Source organism: Pogoniulus pusillus, chromosome 5 (assembly GCF_015220805.1).
Source record: "Pogoniulus pusillus isolate bPogPus1 chromosome 5, bPogPus1.pri, whole genome shotgun sequence".
In the NCBI taxonomy this organism is placed as follows: Eukaryota; Metazoa; Chordata; class Aves; order Piciformes; family Lybiidae; genus Pogoniulus; species Pogoniulus pusillus.
In genome coordinates, this window is record NC_087268.1 from 16,131,755 (window position 1) to 16,145,970 (window position 14,216).

A 14,216-nucleotide genomic window follows, 5' to 3' on the forward strand; every position below is an offset into this window, starting at 1 on the left:
GGAAGGTACCCCTGCCCATGGTAGGGTTTTGATAGCAGATGTCTTCAAGGACCGTTCCAACCCAGATCATTCTATGATTCTATGAAGCAAAATGATCTTGAGGATAAAATCTATCTACAGAACCAGGACATATGGTCCACAGCTTCTCCTTTCAGATATCTCTGTGCCACTTTGGAAGCACCATTGGTCTGGACATATCATGTCATGGAACGCTTAAACATCACACATCTGCTTTTTCAAGGAGCCACAGTTTGACCATGGAGAAAATCGTGAGCTTCTGCAGTGGAAAGGGGGACAGCGCAGAATGGGGAAAGGATTATGTGTGTTCTATCTCTTATTCAGAAATTCAAGAGGGAGAAAGAATAGGGGTGCTAATGCTGAGAGCAGTCTCCAGGGCACATGCCATCCAGGTCACCCCACCTTGCTTCGTAGCACCACAATATCTGCCTTCTGTTGTGCTTGTCCTTTGCCCCCTCTCTGTCTTTCAAACTGTAGCTTCTTTCAACAGAGGACAGTTAAGTTTTTTGAAATACAAGGTGTTCATACTTCTCAGGCACACAATCCTGTAGTGCAGACACATTTTCTACAGCATAATATCCTGACAGTCACATCACAGTGAGGATCCTGCAGAAACAGCTTTTTGTGCAAAATATATTTGCTGATGCTGCATGTCACTTTGGATGCAAAGCTGAAGCTTGTCTGTGTTTGTGCAGCCTCTGTGCACCTGGTCATCTTTCTCAGAGCAAGCTGTTGTTCTCATTGTTACTTCATTCCTTTTCTCTGTTTGTGCTCTGCTGCTTCCTCAAAATGGTTGTGTGCCAAGAGTGCCTTGGATAGTGAGATGTGTTCTTCATCATCTGCAACTCCTCAGTGGCTCTCCAGGCCTTGGAAATGGATGAAGAAACACTGAGCCTCTTCACTATTTACTCAAGATGTCTTGCTCTTTGCTTCATCTTTTACTGGTTCTTCCTCCTCCTTGAACTAACCCCCTTCATCTCTGCCTAGGCAGAAGTAATCACTCTGCAGTGCTACTTAACCACAAAACCTATGTGAAGCTAAAGGCTGGCCTGAAGGTGCATAGGTGGCACTAGGGCTAGCTCTTAAGGTCTCTGTTCTCTGGTGAGACCTCACCCAGAGTCATGTCCAACTCTGGGAACCCTAACACAAGAGTGACTTGGACCTGCTGTAGTGGGTCCAGGGGAGGGCCACAAAGATGATCAGAGGGCTGGAACACCTCTCCTATGAACACAGGCTGAAAGAATTTGGGTCATTCAGCCTGGAGAAGAGAAGGCTATGGAGACATAAGCTCAATATCTGAAGGGGGGCTATAAGAAGGCTGGGGAGGGACCATTTAGAAGGGTTTGTAGCAATAGGAGGAGGGGCAATGGTTTTAAAGTGGAGCAGAGCAGATGTAGATAGGACAGAATCACAGAATCACAGAATCACAGAATATTAGGGGTTGGAAGTGACCTTGAAAGATTATCCAGTCCAACCCCCCTGCCACAGCAGGATCACCTATAGTAGATCACACAGGAATGTGGGTTTTGAATATCTCCAGAGGGAAACTCCACAATCCCCCTGGGTAGCCTGTTTCAGTGTTCTGTCACCTTCACAGGGAAGAAATTCTTCTTCATGTCTACATGGAACTTCCTTTGCTTCAACTTGCACCCATTGCCCCTTATCCTGTCATTGGGTATCACCAAGAAGAGCCTGATTGCCCTCTTGGCACTCACCCTTTACATATTTACAAACATTAACAAGATTAATCCTTAGTTTCCTCCTCTCCAAGCTAAAGAGCTCCATCTCCCTCAGTCTCTCCTCATAAGGAAGATGTTCCTCTCCCTTAATCAGTTTTATGGCTCTGCATTGGACTCTCTCAAGCAGTGCCTGTCCTTCTTGAACTGAAGGGCCTAGAACTGAACACAATATTCAAGGCATGGCCTCATTAGGACAGAGTAAAGGGAGAAGAGAACCTCTCTCCACCTACTAACCACAGCCTTTCTAATACACCCCACAGTGGCATTAGCCTTCTTGGCCACAAGAGCACATTGCTGCAAGAATGTAAGTTCTTTACAAGGAGAGCAGTGAAATACTGGAACTGTTACCCAGAGGTGTGTTTGAGATGCCATCACTAGAGACATTCAAGATCAGGCTTGATGCAGCCCTGGACAGCATGATTTAGTTGGAGGTGTCCCTGTTCACTGCAGGTGGTGTTGGACAAGATGACTTTTGAGGATTCCTTCCAACCTAATCTGTGAATTTGTTCTTTTGTCTATCTAGCTAAGAGCTGTAGCACATAAATATTATTGCTCAATGTCATGACCAAACTGCTCCTCAGTGACTTTCCTACTCCTCAGCTCTATTCCAAACTTTTCTACTTCCCTGCCTTACTTTCTTGATGTTACCTGCAGCTATATCTTCTCCTCTCAATCACCAGTTCCTTTGTGCTTACCCTCTGTAGTTTTATGTGCCCACTGTTCCAGTGCCTCAGACAGGTGTGCTGTTCAGCCTTTGCACCTCTCTGCAGCCTACTGCAAGCCTGCTGTGGAGAATAGTGGACGTCAGTCATGGGCAATGCTTTGAGAACATCTGCAGAGGTCACAAAATGAGAATGCTCCTCCTGACCAATAAGCAGCACTGTTTAGGCAGGTGGTACTCAGCTCTTTGCCTGAGCCATCAGACTGTAGGTGTTTGCATGAAACCCAGGATATTTAGATCTATGGGCAGCTTTGGAATGAGTAAAACTTGACAAACCTAGGAGTTTGAGCAGCTAAAAGAGCTGGATTGTAGCTGCAGCTACATGGAAGACTGTCTGCGTCCTAAACAAAAGACCAAAATTTCACCTTAGTCCTGTTCATGAGGATCTAATCATGTGGGCCACAACCATAGAATCATAGAACCACAGAATGCTAGGGTTTGGAAGGGATTTCCAGAGATCACTGAGTCCAAATAGGACCACTTAGGTCACACAGGAACATGTCCAGGCAGGTTTTGAAGATCTCTAGAGAAGGAGACTCCACAACCTCTCTGGGCAGCCTGTTCCAGTGCTCTGTCACTCTCACAGTTAAAAAAAAATCTCATTTTGAGATGGATTTTACTGTGAAAGGGTTTAAATCCATTGGCTCTCAGCCTATCACTGGGCATCACTGAAAAGAGACTGGCTTCATCCTCCTGACAGCCACACTTTAGGTATTTGTAGACATTGATAATATGTCTCTGAATAGCTCCCTGAAGAAACCTCTCTCCTTCTAGACTAACACCACTTGTTAGTCTAGAAGGAGCCAAACCTCTTTCCCTGTCTTCTCTGACACAGAAGGCTGTTTGTAGGATTCAACCTGACACATTTTCCAGCCTTACATCCATTGGCACATATTTGCCCTGATTCTGCCACTGGCTGATGATGTCTCTCCAGCCAAGCAAATACATATCAGCCTTGATAGGATGCCTCTAATAAGTATGATTGGAGTCACTTCCCCACATCTGGGCAGCCAGTAGTGTTTGCTGAGCATATCTGGCAAAGCAGATGCTCCCAGCTCTCAGCAGCTTTGCCTTTTCCTTCAGGTCCCGTCCAGGAGGCATCCATGCTTTCTGCGCTGGCACCAGGAGGGCTGCTGGCAGGAATCTGCTATCTCATGCCCATGTGGCATCTCACTTCAGTCCAAGCCACAGCATCTGAACACCAAAGCTCTGACCTTGAGGCTTTGCAGTTTGATCAAGGTGAAATCTGATCTGCTGTCCTGAGGCCAAGAAATGCCAGGATGGCAGACAGCGGGGAAGAAAAGTCAGCAGAGCTTTTTGCTGTCATCCAAGGTCCTGGGAGAAACCAGACTGCTCCTGTAGGGGTCAGATACTAGGATGAGTAAGAAGAAAAAGCTGCCAAGAAGTTTATTAATTCTGTTAGAAAAGTCAACAGCGAATTATTACAGAGAGATTAAAACCCTGTATAATGACTTAATTTATTGAGAGTTAATGCTCTGGTCCCTCACTGACAAGGAAGGATTGGAGGGAAATGGAATTGTTAAGCACCACAACTGCCCAAGCTAAACTCTTTTCTTTGAGCTCAGAGAGACATGAGCTGCACAGAAGAGAGTTTCATGATGTTACTTGCAACTATGCCTTCACTTCTCAAGTCTGGCTCTCCATCACTCATGTCCTTGTGATTGTCCTCAATAATTTCATGTGCCCCATCTCTTCCAGGTCCCAAAGAGGTGCACTATGCAACCACTGCACCTCTCAGCGACCTACTGCCAATCTGCTGTGGAGAATAGCAGACACCAGATGGACAGCAAAGAGTTGGTAAACACAAATTCATCTCTACTGATGTGTAGATGCATGAAGGAGGATGGGTAGGGCTCTGCCTGAGAACCTGGCATCCTTGCCCAATGCCAGCCATTCCTCAAAGCAGCAATAAAAAGCTGTTCTGTTCAGTGTCTCTGTCATGTTTCCACACATAGATCTCTAAGCACTTCACAGAAGAGAGAACCATTGTTGTCTCAGTTCACTCAGAGAAAGACAGCAACAAGCAACTGATCTCTAAGATTGCCCAGCAGTCCAGGAAGGCAGAGAAGGATTGTCACAGGAAGCCATTAGAGTGCTACCTGCTTCTCTAGATTGCCTGTCTCTTGGTAGAAAGGCAAAGATGAAGCCTCACATCTCACCAAAACACCCAGAGATAAATGGGAACCAATGCAAAATACCAGCAACGGCACAGATTCATAGAAGAGCAGTAAACATGACTAAAGAGTTTGGGGAACAGATTGCCGGGAAGGGAAAGAGAGCTAAATATGTTTAGCTGCCTAGCTATGCCCAGAGGAGCATAGTTAACCTGCTACAAGTATTTGATGGAAGAATAATTGTCCTGGGAGGAATAAAGGTCTTGCAGCTATGAAGAATAGGGTGAAATTAAAAGGGTGGAGATTTAGCCCCTGATGGACACACTCGATAATGGTGATGCTGACCTGCCTCCCTGAGGAGAGCCTGTTGCTTCACTCGTGCAGAGCTGTCCAGGAGACAATCATTTTCTAGCAGAGCTGTGGACTCTCTGGAGATTTTTTCCAGGCCTATTTACTTGCTTTCCATGGAATAACAGAGGTTTCCTGTCTCAGTAGCCTGTCACCAGAGGTCAGGTGGGGCTTTGTTCTGTAAAATCTGATGACAGCTAAGGGATACCTGGTAAATCTGTACCGCTGGAGAGTCTAACCAAACATCCACCTCTAGAAACACAAAGCGAGGGTAATAATGTACCATGCCTCCAGCCCTTGGCTCTAGAGGAAGAGGTATTGGCAATCTTGTTAGCAAAGAGAGGGGTTGAAATCCAGCATTTCTTATCACTAAGGAAATATTGCAAATGGGTGTAAAATGTTGTGATGGTAGAGCTCAGGATAATGCCCTTTGAAAGTGAGGGGAAATAGAGTAGTTGTGAGAAGAGAGTGTTTTAGTGTGTAATGGATGTTTCACTGCATACAGCTGATGAGCATAGGTTTAGCACACTCTAATAGCTTGCAAACCATCATCTGCTGCTGAAAGCAGTGGAATCAAATGGTCTGAGCTTGGCATGAAAGGAAAGTAAGTGCATTGCACTCACCTATGCAATGGTGGAACGCATGTTCTTTGAACATTCATTAATCTGGTCAACTGCTAGGTGCTGCACCTGGGTCACACAACAGCAAGCTTTGCTACAGGCCTGGGGCAGAGTGGATGGACAGCTGCTCAGCAGAGAGTGAGATCACCTGAGAGTGTTGATCAATGGCTGGCTGAACATGAGCCAGCTTGTACCCAGATGGCCAAGAGGGCCAACAGCGTGCTGGCCTGTATCAGTGTGGCCAGTAGGACAAGGGAAGTGATTGTGCCCCTGTACTCAGCATTGATGAGGCCAGATCTTGAGTATTACTTTCAGTCTGGAGATCCTCACTACAAGAAGAAAATTCAGGTTCTAGAGTGTGTCCAGAGAAGGCCAATGAAGCTTGCGAAGAGTGTAGAGAACAGGTCTTATGGGAAGCAGCTGAGGGAACTGGAGATTGTTTAATCTAGAGAACAGGAGGCTGAGGGTAGATCTTGTTGCTCTCTACAACTCCTTAAAAAGAGGTTGGAGTGAGGTGAGTGTTAGTCTTTTCTCCCAGGAATCTAGTGACAGGATGAGAGCAAATGGCCGCAAGTTGCACCAGGGGAGCTTTAAATTGGATATTAGGAAAAACTTCTTTAACGAAAGAGTGGTCAGGCATGGGGATAGGCTGCCCAGGGAAGTGATCAAGTCATCATCCTTGGAAGTGCTCAAGAAATGGCATTCAGGACATGGTTTAGTGGGCATAGTGGTATTGGCCTGATGGTTGGTCTTAATGATCTGAGAGGTCTCTTCCCACCATAACGATTCTATGATTTTATGATTTGCTCAGTAAGGATGCGGAGCTGTACAAAAATTTCTTGTCTAACATGTAAAATTAAGTAACTGTATGAACCAGACAGAGCCAAAGGCATTTATGAGACCAATTATCTGCAGGGCTTTCTTCACAGATTCCCAGCCCTCAGAGTACCTTGAACACCACACTTGCAGGATGAGCTCTGTACCTTTGCTCCTGTCCCCAAATCTAGGGTCCTTTCCATGTGACAGTGGCAAGGGTTGTCATTACCACCGGCTGTTTCCTCCAAGCTGCTCTCTCTGCCCTTCTGGAAGAAGTTACTTTTCCACTTTGCTAATCTTCTGATTCCTCTGTCTACCATCAATACAAAGGAACACAATGATTTGGGGAGAGAATTTCCCATTTTCTACACCTACTTTCCTATCCTTTTAGGTTTATACTCATATTCACAGAAAATCTGCTCTAAGGCTCTGTCTCTTCTGAATTTCCTTTAACTAAAGTATCCAGATCTGAAGTGAATGAACACCAATTGTTGTGTCTGTCTTCACTGGATGTGTAGGGCTTCATATGCCCTCTCATAGAATGATTTGGGTTGGAAAGGATCTTAAAGTCATCTATTTCCATCCCCTCTGCTTTGGCCAGGAATATCTCCTACTAGACCAGGCTGCCCTCAGTAACCTTCAAGAATCTTAAGGGAGTATGCCATGGTACAATCATAGAATCATAGACTCAACCAGATTGGAAGAGACCTCCAAGATCATCCAGGCCAACCTAGCACCTAGCCCCCAGCCCTGGCCAATCAACTACACCATGGCACTAAGTGCCTCAGCCAGGCTTTGCTTCAACACCTCCAGGGAGGATGACTCCACCACCTCCCTGGGCAGCCCATTCCAATGCCAATCATTCTCTCTGACAAGAACTATCTCCTAACATCCAGCCTAGACCTCCCCTGGGGGCACAACTTGAGACTGTGTCCCCTTGTTCTGTTGCTGCTTGCCTGGCAGAAGGGACTAATCCCCAACTGGCTACAGCCTCCCCTCAGGTTCTTGTAGACAGCAATGAAGTCAGCCCTGAGCCTCCTCTTCTCCAGCCTAAACACCCCCAGCTCCCTCAGCCTCTCTTCACAGGGCTGTGCTCCAGGCCCCTCACCAGCTGTGTTGCCCTTCTCTGGACATGTTCCAGTATCTCAACATCTCTCTTGAATTGAGGAGCCCAGAACTGGACGCAGCACTCAAGGTGTGGCCTGACCAGTGTTGAGTACAGCAGAAGAATAACCTCCCTTGTCCTACTGGCCACACTCTTCCATTGGCTCTGTTGCCCACCTGGGCACACTGCTGGCTCATCTTCAGCTACTATCTACCAGCACCCCCAGGTCCCTTTCTGCCTGGACACTCTCCAGCCCCTCTGTCCCCAGCCTGCAGTGCTGCTTGGGGTTGTTGTGACCAAAGTGTAGAACACTGCTCTTGGCCTTGTTAAATCTCATCCCATTGGCTCCTGCCCACCCATCCAGCCTGGCAAGGTCCCTCTGCAGAGCTCTCCTACCCTCCAACAGCTCCACACCTGTTCCTAGCTTGGTGTCATCGGCAAACATATGGATGCTGGACTCAATTCCCCTGGTCCAGGTCATCAATAAAGACACTGAACAGGACTGGGCCCAGCACTGATCCTTGGGGCACACCACTAGTGCCAGCTGCCAACTGGATGTGGCACCATTCGCCACCATTCTCTGGGTCCAGCCCTCCAGACAGTTCTTGACCCATTTCAGTGTTTTGCTTTGCTCTGCTTTACAGTCCTCAGTCTAATATAGACCAAGTTTTACATCAGATAACACAAGAAATGTGAGACTGAAACAGAACTGACTGAGAAACTTCCAGTTTTCATGTCCTGTGGCATCATGAGTGCTTCAAATACCATTTGCAAAACATTAACTGATAGTAAAGGCCACACAGATAGATGCTGTGACCAGAAGAGGCAAAATATTGTTGTGTGTCTCAGCTTTGAGGACATAAGCAACCTAGGACTAGATGACAGAAGTGACTCTTACTCCTCTTAAGAGTTAAGAGTAAAGACAATGCACACTGACTGGAAGTTTAAAGAGAGATTGCTAGAAGAGTTTGCTTGAGAAGGGTGCTGGATGCTACAGCATTGATCTCCTAAGAAGCTCTCAGTGATTCTATCTTCCAGACAGGGCTACAACAACTTGAATTCACTTGAACTTAACAGAACAAGGGGACACAGTCTCGAGTTGTGCCTCCAGGGGAGGTCTAGGCTGGATGTTAGGAGGAAGTTGTTGGCAGAGAGAGTGACTGGCATTGGAATGGGCTGCCCAGGGAGGTGGTGGAGTCACTGTTGCTGGAGGTGTTGAAGGCAAGACTGGATGAGGCACTCAGTGCCATGGTCTAGATGACTGGACAGGGCTGGACTGGATGATCGTGGAGGTCTCTTCCAACCTGGTTGGTTCTATGATTCTATTCCCCACTGCAGTTATGCAAAAGGCAATCAGGTAAAATTGATACATCCACAAACTAAGCCAAGTCCACAGGACCAAATCCATCTGGAATCCTCCACCCCTTCCACCCTTGGCTGGCCTGAGAGCAGGCCAGAACTGCTCCCCCCAACTCCCATCTTAGGCCTACAAGGCCTCAGCAGGCTGCATGGTGCAGCTCAACATTCCCTGCCAGCTAGAAGCCATCTCCCACATGAGATTAGAAGGGACACATTCTGCCCAGAGAAGTGAAGGGAGGAGAGACAGGGAGGCAAAGAGAATGATACTGGCCAGGCACTGGCTTAATAAGCTGTGATACCCAAAAATGGAATGGAATAACAATATTACAACATCCTGAGACACACAGATCTGTCCCCTAGGACAGGTCTTGCTCTCTGTAGCTTTCTTAGAGGTCACTGGCACTCCTCAAACTACGACACTATGACATGATGGCACAGGAATATGTGTGATGGTTTGGGTGTTCCCTGCCCCCACTTTGGAAATCACCCAGACTAGACTCAGCTGGTTCTGGAAATTGAATGAAGCTTCATACTTACAGCTTAGCAGAATATGCAAGCGGGTATTTACAGTATATACAGTTATAGACAGAAATAGACAAGGTAAAAGGTAATACAGAAACACAACAGCCCTCCCAGAAATCTGAGTCCCCAGGAGGGGCTCTCAACCACCCTTTCACTTCCTTTCTACCCTTCTCAGCCTTACCCCAGTCCCAAGGAAGAATGGAGGTTTGGCCAGGGGGTTAGGAAGCAAAGTGGATTAATTAGAGATGGCAGAGAGGCTAGAGAGAGAATAAAATGCCGCTTTGTGCTCCCCAGCAGAAGAAGTGCCTTATCTATGTTTGGATTCTTGTTTTTATACATCTCAGCAAGCCTATGAGTGAGGTTGACATCAGCCTTGTTTTTCTTCTGAAGCCCGTAATGTAGTTCTTCTCACCAAAACATTCTAGCTAGGCTCAAACTAGCACAATATGAGAAACCATCAAGTGGGGTTTAGATCTGGCTTTCAGTACTGCAGCAGTATGTGTGAGAAGCAGGGCTTACCACTTCCTTCTGCTAGATAATAACTGGGATTGGCCTTTCTTCCAAGGACAGGAAGAATGCTGCTTCTCACATGAAGTAACTGTGACAAGCAGAGCCCATCAGGGACCAGTCTTGGGACCAGTCTTGTTCTACACCTTTGTGGGTGCCATGGACAGAGGCACTGAGTGCAGCCTCAGCAAGTTTCCTGACGACACCAAGCTGTGTGGTGCAGCAGACAGGCTGGAGGGAAGGGATCCATCCAGAGGGACCTGGACAGGCTGGAGAAGTGGGCACAAGCCAACCTCATGAGGTTCAACAAGTCCAGGTGCAAGGTCCTGCGTCTGGATCGAGGCAATGCCAAGCACAAATCCAGGCTGGGCAGTGAGTGGCTGGAGAGCAGCCCTGAGGAGAGGGACTTGGAGGTGCTGGTGGACCAGAAGCTCAACATGAGCCAGCAGTGTGCACTTGCAGCCCAGAGGGCCAACCAGATCCTGGGCTGCATCAGAAGTGTGGCCAGCAGGTGGAGGGAGGTGATTCTCCCTCTCTATCTCACCTACTCTGGTGATAGCTTTTCACAGGACATGTTCTCAGACAGTTCTCTATCCTTATTTTCTATCCCTCACGTGGCAGGCAAAACATGATTGAACTTATTTACAGTAACATAAGGCCTTCTAGGTCTGTGTGTGTGTGAGTTTGGTGACCCACCCACAGATACAATATCAGGGCTGGATGCCACGTCCTTCCCCTGCTGCAGTCAAGAAGACATTATTGCTTGGTCAGATCTACTGACCGTGATGCTCCTGCAACCAATTCCTTCTTCATTTCAGGCAGAAGGAGCTTTAATGGCAGGTCCATTGCTAACTTCATTCAGATGGTAAAAGGAGTGGTAAGGTCCTGAGAATAAAATACCTGAGGAGGTAGACGTGAGAAGAAATTTACTTCAGGCAGGGGGTCATGCCAGAAAACTGGAGCCATGCCACCCTTCACAGGGCAGAGCAGCAGCCAGGAAGGCATGTGTGATCAGGATGATGAGGTCTGGAATTCAAGCCTCGTGGTTTCAGGAACATTGGAAACAAGGGCTGGTTGCCCTAAGGAGCTCCAGCAAAGTACCTGATTTCTTCCTTCCCCTCTTTACAATTCTCCCTTCGAGTGCAGGATAGCCTCCCCGCTTCATTTACAGAGCCTGTCACAGGGCCTTCAGACTGGAGGAGCAAGTGTTTCTCTGTAGCATGTCAGCAGCACATGTTTCTGGGAGACTGAAGGGCAGGTGGCACTGCCTTATAAATCATCTAAACATGCCTGGTGTGATAAATGCCTGCTGTATTTTGCATAACATCTGGGACAGCACAGGAGAGACCTTGGGGGTTGGGAGGCAGCAGAAAGTGAACGTTTTCTGAACGCTGTGAATTGACAAAGACAGAGATGGTGTCACCATATGGTCAAAGAAACTGTCAGAGATGCCCACTCTGCCTCCTCTGAGGGGAAAGGCAATGGCTGGGGCATGAATGCAGAGCAGCCAAAGAGTATTTGTTCTGTTTGGTGCTGTCAGGATTTGACAGCGTTAAGGATAGTGTGGTCTTTGTGTGGCAGGATGACAGAGGCAGAGTGAAAGAAGAAGAGGAATTGTGTGGCTTTCAAATAGAGTGTTTGGTTAATTCCCCTGGGCATAAAAGGAGAAAGATCAGGAACAGTAGAAACCAGCATGGGGAAAATAATTTTCATTAATTACTGTGACAGTAACAGGGATCAGGATGAAGAAGGCTTAAAGAAAGACTTTGAAAACCAGTTTGAAGCTTGAGCATGATTTTAGCATCCTAGTTTGACCAAATTATCTGGAACCACCTCCATTTAAATACAATAAGATATTTCTTGTTGCAAAGGACACCTCTTGTTTCAACCCTCCATGCTTCCAGCCCTCATCCTAACACCCAGTTCCCACCACAATTGGAATAGAACCCATCTGGTTGTGCTTTCAGTAGGCATTTGAGAGCATTGCTTAGCATAGCCCGAGGAAGCACTACATCAGTCTTCTTAGCACACCCTGCATAGCTGGATCATTCTTCTTGCTTTTGACACCAGTGCTCCAACCAGTGTATGGAGTTGATTGAATCCCAGGTGCAGCTGGAACCACTAAGGAAAAAGGCATGGAGAAATCCCAAGGAACCATCTATCTCATCCTTGCCATAAGGTAAGATGAACTAGAACAAAACTATGCCTGGCAAATGGCCACCTAATATGCTTTTAAAGAGCTTTCCTGTGATGGACTTTGCACACTCTCCTCAGGCAATCCATTTTGGTCCTTCACATACCATGACCATTTATTTCTAGCCCGAATATTTCTTGCTGCCATTTAACCTTATTATTCCTTGTCCTACCCACCATGGATGAGAAGAACAGTTTATTGTCTTTTTCCTTGCAGCAGCCTTTTATACACTGGAAAACTGTTACCACTATCCCACTTCGGTCTTCTTTTCTGTAGGCTAATTAACTCAAATTCACTCAATATTTTTTCAGGGGTCAAATTTGATTATTACCGTTCTCTAGCCTCTCTGGTCTGACTTCTTTCTTTAAGGGTAGAGCTGGTGAAAGAAAAAAAATAAAAGGCATGCCCACCATGCTTCTCCAAAGAAGTGTTTGGGTTCTCTGTGTTTCTGCTGATCCTCAGTCAGCAGCAGGTTTTTGCTGGATTTCTTGATTTCTCTTGTATCACTCTTTTGTTGCTTCCCAGAGATGTTCACCATAATTCTTGACTATTAATATCTTATATTGCCTGCTAAGCCCTGCATCTTGTAGTGCAGAGGTGGACTATGATTCCATGAGAAGGGCAACAAAATCAGTGAGGAACCTGGAGCAAAGCCCTGTGAGGAGAGGCTGAGGGAGCTGGGGGTGTGCAGCCTGGAGAAGAGGAGGCTCAGGGCTGACCTCATAAAAGATCAGGTTGGTCAGGCAGGACCTGCCCTTCCTAAACCCATATTGGCTGGGCCTGATCCCTGGCCTTATCCCATCTTAAGTCATACTTAAGAATTCTGTGTTGTTGCTTCAGGAAAGTTTTCTCCAGTCCTTGTCCCTGTAGATGATTCAGAATTGGAAGCAGAATATTTGCAAGATGGGCACTTTTAGAAAAGTTGTTTTGCTATGTGTTGTTTGTACCAAAATAGAGCACTATTAGCACTGTAACTTCTTTTTTGACATCAGAACTAATAGAATTCAACAGTAATTGTTCCAAAGTGAAATGCGTTGTAAGGCTTTTAAATCTGCACACATTTGGCATCGTCTTCATAGGCCAGTCTGGGCCCATTATTTCCTGAAACATCAAGAGCACTAAAAGCAAAGATGAACAATGTACCTTTGCTCTTGCTGTCTCTGTTTCCATTGTTGCTGCTTTCATTCAACAGTTTGATATAGGACAGTCTGGACTGGTCAACTGCTGCATGAAGCCAGCAACTGGAGTTGGCGAGGTAAGGCACATATGGTAGATGATGGTCCAGTAGTAAGAGAACTCAGATATGGAGACAGATAGGGCAAATGACTGCAAGGAAAGGAAAGTTGAGATGCATGTTTGATAATACTGTGAGAAACACACAGTCCAGTATCCATACCATGTAGTTTACTCCCTGTAGGGAGCTGTCATAAAGTGCCATGATGCATTTGCTATTAATCTCTACTGCAAGCTGCTTCTGTAGCTTTCCTTCCCACAATGGCTGTGTTCAGCACATATTTTCTCTCAGCTGGACTCAGCTTAGAGGCTTTCAGTGTGTTTGGGGATAAGAGCAAAAGCAGGATGGGCTTTGTAAAAAAAAAAAAAAAAAAAGGCTCTTCATTGCACTTCTTTAGAGTGCTTGCAGAAGTGCTGCTCAGGACTCCCAACACAGAAAAGGAATAGAATAGAACGGAATCATAGAATCAACCAGGTTGGAAGAGACCTCCAAGATCATCCAGTCCAACCTAGCACCCAGCCCTTTTCAATCAACTAGACCATGGTTTCAGTTTCATTACTGGTCATTATTTTCTGAGTTACCTTGGATTCAGGCTCCTTTCCTTTGATTCAGCATCAAACAAGCTTAATAAGTCAACTCCACTTCCAGCTTTGCCAAAGTGAGGCCAATTCCTCCTGCTGAAAAGGAGTGGTATGGAGCAGCTCCTGTAGCCTGTGTCATGTAGAAACATTGAACTGGTCCTACTCCCTACTATTTGCCAGGGAAAGCCAGCACACAAGGCTGCTCATAAGCATTTGAATACAGGGGCACAAGCCAGCTAAAGTGATCCTGTGATAGGAGAGGGCACACACAGAATACAACTCCCCTGCCAAAAGCAGGATCCCCTAGGGTAGTCACG